Source organism: Coenobita brevimanus, chromosome 8 (assembly GCF_032717465.1).
Source record: "Coenobita brevimanus isolate Jiangsu-jjx chromosome 8, ASM3271746v2, whole genome shotgun sequence".
In the NCBI taxonomy this organism is placed as follows: Eukaryota; Metazoa; Arthropoda; class Malacostraca; order Decapoda; family Coenobitidae; genus Coenobita; species Coenobita brevimanus.
In genome coordinates, this window is record NC_136961.1 from 20,052,777 (window position 1) to 20,063,165 (window position 10,389).

Consider the following 10,389-nt stretch of genomic DNA (forward strand, 5'->3'; position numbering starts at 1 on the left):
CCCCATGTGGTCCAAAGTCATTTATTTCCTAGAATCTGGCGATGCCTCGACCTTACCTACTCTGCCAGTATCACTAGATGAGTTCATGCTAGATGATGATCTCTTGTACAGGAAAACAATGCTAACAGGCAAAGATATGCCCAATCGCGAAGTACGCCAACTTGTTGTCCCCACTGCCCTGATACCAAAGGTTCTTCATATTGTTCATAATACTCCTCAAGCTTCCCATCCAGGTAAAGACCGATGCTTGCGCGAAGCACGTCTCAAATACTATTGGCCAACCATGCGCCGCGATATCCATGCCCACTGTGACTCTTGCCTCTCCTGCCACCGCCACAAAGGATCAACCGGCTTACCAGCACCTCTCTTACAATACCCAATCCCATCACGACCATGGGAAACTGTCTCAATCGATCTCTTAAAACTACCTCTCACAGAATCTGGCACTGAGTACTTGTTCGTAGCGGTTGACCACTTCTCCCGCTACTGTGTCCTGGTACCCCTCTCTGACAAGACCGCGAAAAGCGTTGCACGTGCCTTTGTAGATCACGTAATTTGCCCGTTCAGTACCCCTCATACCATTCTTACTGACAACGGTACAGAGTTCAACAATAGCCTTCTCGATGAGATCTGTCGCCGCTTTCATATCAGTAAGTGCAATGTCGTGCCTAACCATCCGGCTTCCAATGGCCTTGTAGTATGCCACAACCGTAAAATCTAAGAGTGCCTCAGACATCTAGGCTCCCATAGTTCGTCCTGGGATGACTGGATTACCCAAGTGGCATCCTCTATCAATAGTTCCATCAATGCATCCATTGCTGAATCTCCCTTCTTCGTCCTCTTTGGCTTTGACAAGGACCTCCCATACTCTCTCTTATCCTCAAAGCCGGAACCCATCTACAACATGGATGATTATGTTAAACTAAAATTGGCCAACTTCCAGACAATCCACCAGTATGTCCAATCCACTTTGGCTTCCTCTCAGGAGGACATGCTGCTGCGCCAACATAAGTCCGCCTCTCCTATCACTATCAATGTAGACGATCTTGTCTTTGCTCATTCCCATATGCGTTCCTCTAAGTTGGATGACAAATTTACAGGGCCCCACCGAGTCCTCACTCAACAAGGCAACAAATTTCACCTCCAGGACCTGTCCACTAGGGACACCAGATGGGTCCGCGTCGATGACTTAAAGCGAGCACCCCGTGGCCTCGTGTTGGAAGAGTCATTTACACAACCTCCTGCCCCCTCTTCCCCTCCTCCCATCCCTCAGTCTACCTTGTCTCCACCTATCCCTCAGTCTCCTTCCTCTCCCCCTCCACCTGCTCATTCATCCATCAATCAATATCGGTCCAAACTGCGCTCTGCCCATCAACCCCTTCACGACCTCCCCCATTAACTCTACCCTGATTTTCTAGGTACGATGTTAGCGATCTCCCTGCTGGCAGTGCTGACCCTCCTGGGGTCTGGGTCAGGTCAGGACGATGGTGGAGTACGTCCCGGGGCCTTGGTTGGCTCGGGAGGCGAGGTAATGCTTCTCGAAGCCGTAGCCTCCTTGCGCTACGATCTTGCGCCCCTGGCCGACGTAGCCATTGCCCTACCTGCCTACGCGCACCAGCTCCACGGAATCAGGAACCATCTCACGGCCCTCATGGGGACACACAACCCGACTGAGTATCTCTATAACCTTTTCCTCCCACTCTCCTGGTGAGCTCAATGCCACATTTTCCTCTTCTACCTCAAACTCAACATGGATAATCTCCAACTGGCCGCTGACTCTCTCCTGTCTCAAGTCTCTGCCTTGGTTCGTATCCTGGTCGATGCTATCAATGGACGTGTCACTGCCGACTTAGTTCCTGTCTCAGCTCTCCGTTCTGTCCTGGAATGGGCTCACTCCTCTTTCGGTCTCTCCCCAGTCCTCCCCTACTCCTCCCTTGAATATTATTATCCTGTTCTCGAAGCCACTCTTCTCACCACATCCGTCGTCGTCCATATTCCTCTCCGTTCTGCCATAACCTTTAACCTTTTCCACATCATTCCCTTCCCTTTCCGCCTCAACAACTCCTTGTTACAGGTATCTGTTCCTTCAGAATATTTCCTCCTCTCCCATGATCATCTTGTTGCCTTCCTTTCTTCCACAGACCTCCAGCAATGTTCCTCCCTTACTCCGACCTCTCGTCTCTGTGCTGCCCACCTTTTCGCTATCTTCCCTAGCAGTGCTACACCCTGTGAGTCTACTTTAGTTCGCAACCATTCCATCTACTCGGCCTGTTCTTTTGTCCCGGCTCCTGACCTCCCGGTCCACCATGCTCACCTCAACCATGTCCAGTACTTCTTCTTTGCTGTTCCCATCTCTGTCACAATCATGTGTCCTGGTTCTTCAGTTCGATCCGTCCCTGCTAGTGGTCTCTACAAAGCACCTGACTATTGTACCGTCAAATCAGAGTCCGTCATCACTTATGCCACTCGCTATCACCAAGATGTCCGTAATCACTCCTATGACATCTTTCAACCACTCGACATACCTTCAACCCTACCATCTGCCAACATTAACATCACCTCCCCTAACTTGCACATGCTCACCTTCCTCAGTGACAGTGATTTCATTGTGGATCAATTTTCTCTGGCCTTCAGCCGTTCATGGGTTCATCCAACAGTTGTGTTTCCCCATGTGGTTATCGCTTTCATAGGTTTTCTACTCATCATATGTGCAGTGCATTGTTGTGTCAGAAAAATGGAACGTCGACTCCAGGAAATCAGAGTCACTACAGGCATAGTACGCCCTACATACGACGTAGAAACTCCCCATACTTAGTGCCCTCACATTCAGTGACTACCATTGCCATCTAACAATTAACCAAACTGTGAACAGCACTCTGCCTACTAGAAAATGATGGTATTTCTTTCATGCATTACTCAGTGACGGTGTATCCTACAGAAAATACAAAAAAAAAAATGAAGGAAGAACAACAATAGAACTCTTATATCTACTCCTTCTTTATCATGTATCAAACTATTATTGTGTAATTCCCATTATGTTTATATATACCTTCGACCCTTCCTGGATTTGTACCTATTAATCCTTGTATATCTTGTATGTATATATCCTTCTAATTCCCTCCCCTCAACATGGCCATGTCTCCCCTACTGCCCCTGTATCATACTTATCCTTTGTACAAACCTCCCGGTTCTGCCTTCCTACTATAATCAAACACCATTTAACTCCTGGTGTCAGGAGACACCATCTCAGCTACCCGGGGGAGTAGTGTACCCCCTCCACAATATGTCTACCCCCGATGTATACATGTCACCCCCCGAATGCATACATGCCCCCACTAAACTTGCTAGGTCAGCACGCTTTCCCACGCCTGAAGAAGGCGTTATTGCATCAGTTGATAGCAGACACCCGAGACGGGCAGACTATTTTACTGTGAGCTTGTAATAAACTCCTTATCTTGCTGTTTGTACACGGAGTTTCTATCACCAAAGTATTGCAAGTTACACAACAGAAAGTCACCTAAATAACAAAGTAGACTCTCAGTTACCTTTTTTTCGTGGAAAACAATTTTGCTGGCTTCTGGCCACCAAAACAACAAGAACAACCACAAAAACAAGAACAACCACAAAAGCAGCAAGAACAACCACGATAACAACAATAACAGTCACCAAAACAACAATAACAGTAAAAAACAACAGCAATAACACCAATAACAACAACCAAAACAACAAAAAACACCCAAACAACAATAACAACCATCAAAACAACAAGAACAACCACCAAAAAACAGATAGATTTACAATATACAATAACCAAAACAGCAGAAAACCACTATAGCAACAATAAAAGGAGCCAAAACAACAATAACAACCACTAGTTCAAGGCATAACAATAACCAAAACAACGTTTAGCAACCACGTTTGTTTAGCAAGAATATCCACCAACACAACAACCACCAAAACTAAATGAACAAACCAAAAGGAATAACCACTATAACAACAAAAGCTCAGAATTATCCACCTATCCTTCATAAAAACCAACATTAAACAACTCACCAAATTTTCTTTAACCACAAAGAATAATATTATTTCCTTATAGACAATAATAACCACCAAAAACACGAAAACAACAATAACCGCCAAAACAAAAATCTATCAAAACAACAAGAATAACCACCAAGACAATAACAACCTCATTTAAACAAAGTGGACAACCACTAAGACAATAATAACAACCAAAACTTTGGGAAAAGTAGGAACACCAAAACAACGAGAATAACCACTACAAGTTTAGTGAAAATAACCACCACCACCTTGGCAACAACAAAAACTAGAGTGCAGCAGTGCAGGGAGCGTAACATCATCCGCGAGTCTGATACATATCTTGCGCGGCTCGGAATATGACCTTGACCGTAAGGTCTACTGTATGGTGGTCACCAACTTCGAACGTTCATGTTCATCCCTGCTGGGAGACCTGTAAAATTTTGTGATGACCCACCTTAAGGACGGAGACTATGCATGAAGGGTGGTATTGTGCTGTAACTGTGATGACACAGAGACCTTGACCTACTTCCACCAATTTCGATAGCGTAAGAGATTTTCATCCTTACTTCACACCTGTAAAACTTTGCAATGACATCTTGAGCTGTTGCAAAGTTATCGTGCTAAACGACACACAGGCGGACAAACTGAAACCAATACTCGTTGGAGATTTTTATCCCTACTACACGTCTGTACAAAGTTGTGATGACATCATGAGTGGTTGAATAGTTATCTTGGTAATAGACAGACAGACCTTGATCTTCTTCCTAAAATGTTGACCTCGTGACCACTTTTTTTCCTTGCTACACACCTGTAAAATTTAGTGATGATATCTTGAGTGGTTGCAAAGTTATCATGCTAAAGCACACACACACACACACACACACACACACACACACACTCTCTCTCTCTCTCTCTCTCTGAAGACAATACCAGCATTGCTATCACGGGTAGTTACTAGAGGCCTCCACAAGGGGGGCAACACACCAGCCACAAACCGATACATATTTACAGCATCACGAAATATGACCTTGACCTTCATCTACTGTCACCAATTTTAAAGAAACTCGTAGGATGAAACTTCCCTACACACCTGTAAAATTTTGGTTGATATAAGCTGTTGTGAAGTTATCGTGGTAACAGTCACACAAACCTCCTACTTTGCCCAATCTGGAACTCATAGATTATAATCCCTACTACACACCTGTAAAAGTTTGTGATGATATCTGGAGTGCTTGCGAGGTTATCGTGGCAACTGACACACAGACCTTGACCTACTTTCACCAAGTTCAAACTCGCGATTGCATTTTTTCGCTACTACTCATCTGTAAAGTTTTGTGATGATATCTTGAGCCACTGCAAAGTTATCATCCTAACAAACACACACACACACACACACACACACACACACACACACACACACACACACGAAAACAATACCTGCTTGGCTATCACTGTTGGTAACTAGAGGCTCCCCAAGGGGGGAACCACACCAACCAAGCCAATACATTTATAGCGCGGCTCGGAACACGACCTTTGCCTTGACTTACGTTCACCAGTTTCGCACTCGTAAGGGATTTTAATCCCTACTACACACCTGTAAAATTTTGCGATGATATCTTGAATGGTTGCAAAGTTATTGTTGTAACAGTCACACAAACCTTGACCTACTTTCACCAATTTCGAACTTGTAGGCCAAGGCTTGCTTTGTCCCTATGCCTATATAACAGTCCTGTAAAATTTTGTGATAATATCTTGATCGGTTGGGAAGTTATCGTGGTAACAGGCACACAGACCTACTTTCACCAATTTCGAACTCGTAGGAGATTCCTACTACGCACCTGTAAATTTTTGTGACGATATCTTGAGCGGTTGGGAAGTTATCGTTGTAAGAGACAGACAGACCTTGACCTACTTTCAACAGTTTCGAACTCGTGATCGCTGTTTTCCCTACTTCACACCTGTAAAATTTTTGTGTTTATATCTTGAGCAGTTGGCATGTTATCGTGCTAACACACACACACACACACACACACACACACACACACACACACACACACACACACACACACACACGCACGCACGCACGCACACGCACTCACACAACCTGAAAATAATACCAGCTTCGCTATCGTGGCAGGTAACAACAATAACAACCATCAACCCCTAAAGGTCCTAACTTGGCCGTGGTAATTGTGTTCTGCCTGGTGATCGTGAAGGAGATTTCCTAGCTCTTCTTCTTTAGTGATTTATTCTTGGATATGGGTGGTTCATATCCTTTTGCATGTTGTTTATGCAGAGTATGAAGATGCTGGAATGATTTAAATAATACAAAATAGGAATGTATGGTGTAATAAGCACAATAAATCGCTTAGGAAAAGGTGTTAGGGAGCTTCCTTAACCGACGAGGAAATGGGCCTTGGCGTATTGCTCTTCCCTCAGATCAGTGGTTGCTGGTCTTTTTCGTCCTGTCGCTTCCCATCACAAGATAAGTGAGATAAGATAACCCCCGTGGCCTCCCGTCTTCACCTTCCTTTGTAGAACCAGGTGGACTGAGGGCTTAAGCTGACCTTCTCCTGCAGTCCACCATCTTTCTTTCGGGGGATAGGGATATAGTTGAGTGACGTTTGTATAACCAGGCAGCTGAGCAACCTCGTAATATCGGTGCCACCACATAAAAGCGTTCCTCCCCAGCACCATTGTTGAAGCACGCAGCGCATTGTCGATCGAAAGGGTAAGTTAGATGCTCTCCAGTATCAAATTTCTCTATCTATCTTAAAACTACAAATGAGCACTAAAAAGTATAATTAAAAGTAGGTGAAAATCTCAGTGGCAAAGTTGAAAGTCTATTTTTGTTTACTGTTTGGGTATCACTGGTTGAGTCACAGCAAGGGCATAATAGAGGTTATTATTATTATTATTATTATTATTATTATTATTATCATTATCATTATTATTTTGTGAAACTGACTCCGTTGGTGTGATTTTCAGTTCAGTATCGTGAAAAACTCAGCCTACCAGTGACAGGTAAACGAGAATCATAGGATCAATGGGGCAGCTATTTTGTTCCAATGTGAATCAAATACTGTGGAACAGTACGGTAGTCAAATTTTTGTTTCTGACTACACTCTCCATAACTGGTGTATCAGAAACATTGTGTTGAATCTGTCTATCCGTCTATTCACATACATACATACATACATACAGTAACAGCATTTACATACCACTTCTACGATGGAATACATTCTATCCATTTCTCCTTTCTCGATGGAAATCACATTCATTTCAATGTTTCTCCTAGATTTCAATGTTCACCACCTCTCCATTTTAGGAGATTTCAATGTTCATCACCACCTTTGGCTCTCCTCTCCTTTCACTGATCCACCTGGTGAACAAGCCTACATCTTTTCTATCCTTAATGACCTAGAGCAGCTTGTACAGCACCCTACCCGTATCCCTGACCGCCTTGGAGAGAGCTCCAACATACTTGACCTCTTCCTCACAACTAATCGTTCTGCTTACTCTGTTAATCTTTTCTCTCCACTGGGCTCCTCCGATCACAACCTTATTACCTTAACCTGTCCTATCGCTCCTCCAGGACCCTCCAGGGAAACGTCGTCTCTGGCATTTTGGAGCCACGGACTGGGAGGCCCTCAGGCAGTACTTCTTTGATTTTCCCTGGAATGATTATTGCTTCCATGGCCGGGAGCCATCTGAATGTGCCTTGCATATTACGGAGGTTATTCTCTCGGGCATGGAAGCATACATTCCTTTCTCATATCCTTTGACTAACGCAAGGAAGCCTTGGTTTAATCACGCTTGTTCTAATGCAGCCCGGAACAAGGAGAGGGCCTACAAAAGGTACCAGAGCCAACCCACCCTTGAATCACATCATCTTTACATTTCTGCCCGGAATCGTGCTAAGTCTGTTCTTTGCTCTGCTAAAAAATAATTTCATCCTTACTAAATGCTCTCAACTCTCCTACTTGAATTCTTTCCATTCCTTCTGGCACCTTCCCAAAAACCTTTCTAACAACTTTACCTCATCACCCTTCTCCCCTGTTTTCTACTCTGATGGCTCTCTAGCTATTTCTTCAACTGATAAAGCAGATCTCTTCACACAGACTTTCTCCTCAAACTCCACCTTAGATGATTCCAGTGTTGTTCCTCCATCACTTTCCCCCTCTGACTTTCTCATGATTGACATTAAAATTTCTTAAGCTGATGTATTTTCTGCCATCACTGGCCTCAGTACTAACAAGGCATATGGGCCTGATGGGGTCCTTCCTGTTGTTCTCAAGAACTGTGCTTCTGTGCTTACACCCTGCCTAGGCAAACTCTTTCACCTTTGTCTGTCAACTTGTACCTTTCCTTCTTGCTGGAAGTTTGCTCTCATTCAGCCAGTCCCAAAGAAGGGTGACCACTCCCAACCCTCCAACTATCGTCCAATTGCTTTAACGTCCTGTATTTCAAAAGTTTTCGAGTCAATTCTCAATAGAAAAATTTTAAAGCATCTTTCCTATCACAACCTTCTTTCCGATCGTCAGCACGGGTTCCGACAGGGACGCACCACTGGCGATCTTCTCACCTACCTTTCAGACTCCTGGTCATCCTCCTTTCGGGACTTTGGTGAAAGCTTTGCCATTGCACTTGACATCTCAAAGGCTTTCGATCGAGTCTGGCATAAGTCTTTAATTTCCAAACTGCCCTCCTACGGTTTCTATCCTTCTATCTGTGCCTTTATCGCTAGCTTCCTTTCTGGTCGTTCTATAGCCGCTGTTGTAGACCACCATCGTTCTTCTCCTAGATCTATCAACAGCGGTGTTCCTCAGGGCTCTGTCCTATCACCAACTCTCTTCCTTTTATTCATCAATGATCTTCTAAGCTGTACATCTAACCCTATCCACTCATACGCTGATGACTCCACCCTTCACCTTTCCATTCAGTTCCTGCAGCGCCCATCTCAGCAGTTACTTCAACAAGCAAAGGATGAGGCTATGGCACACCTAATGTCTGACTTGGCTCGTATCTCTGACTGGGGTAAAAATAATATGGTTGTTTTTAATGCATCTAAGATTCAGTTCTTACACCTATCAACCCGACAAAATCTTCCACAGGTATACCCACTAATGTTTAATAATATTCAGCTTAATCCTGCATCATCCTTGAACATGCTTGGGGTTTCATTTACTCGGGACTTATCTTGGAAAGATCATATTACATCTCTTGTAAAATCTGCTTCCAAGAGATTGGGTGTGCTAAGCCGACTCCACTCTTTCTTTACCCCTGCACAATTGTTGACTCTATACAGGGGTTTTATCTGCCCCTGTGCGGAGTACAACTCTCATGTGTGGGGAGGCTCCCCACATACAGCTCTTCTCAATAGGGTGGAGTCAAAGGCTTTTCATCTCATTAACTCTCCTCTTCTTACTGACTCCCTTCAACCTCTGTCTCTTCGCCGCACTGTTGCATCTTTATCTCTTTTCTGTCGCTACTTTAATGGTCACTGCTCCTCTGAACTGTCTGCTTGCATTCCTTCACCTCTACAACGGGCGCGTAGCACCCGTCTGGCAGCAAACTCTCATCCCTTGTCTGTCCAACTCTCTAATGCAAGTGTTAACCGTTACTCCCAGTCTTTCATTTATGCAACAGGTCAACTCTGGAACTGTCTCCCTCTGTCTGTATTTCCTGCTGCCTATGATCTCCAGTCTTTCAAACGCTGTGTGTCCAGGCATCTCAAAATGATCGGATCTTGAATTTGGATCTCTATTCTATTTTGTTTTTCTCTTGGAGGGAACTGTTACTGCGGGCTCATGGCCTTTGGTTCCTTCTTCCTCGCATAAAAAAGAGTTATATATATATATATATATATATATATATATATATATATATATACCCATACATATATATATATATATATATATATATATATATATATATATATATATATATATATATATATATATATATATATATATATATATATATATATATATATATATATATATATATATATATATATATATACACATATACAAATATATATATGAAAAAATATATATATATATATATATATATATATATATATATATATATATATCCCGAGGCCACTACCACAGCCACTGGTAAGCTGGTGGGCTAGGGGTCCCAGATCCATTGCCTGGACCTGGGATTGTGCAGTGAGTGGGACCTGTGCTGTGTCTGTCCCCATTTATTAATACTGAAGATGACAAAACAAAAAAGGTTTCAAAGCAAGCCTGAGGACAGTAAATCACCCATGGGGATGAGGGTGGGTTCATGGAATGTGGGAAGTTTGAGGGGAAGAGCAGGGGAAGTCGTTGAGGCATTCAG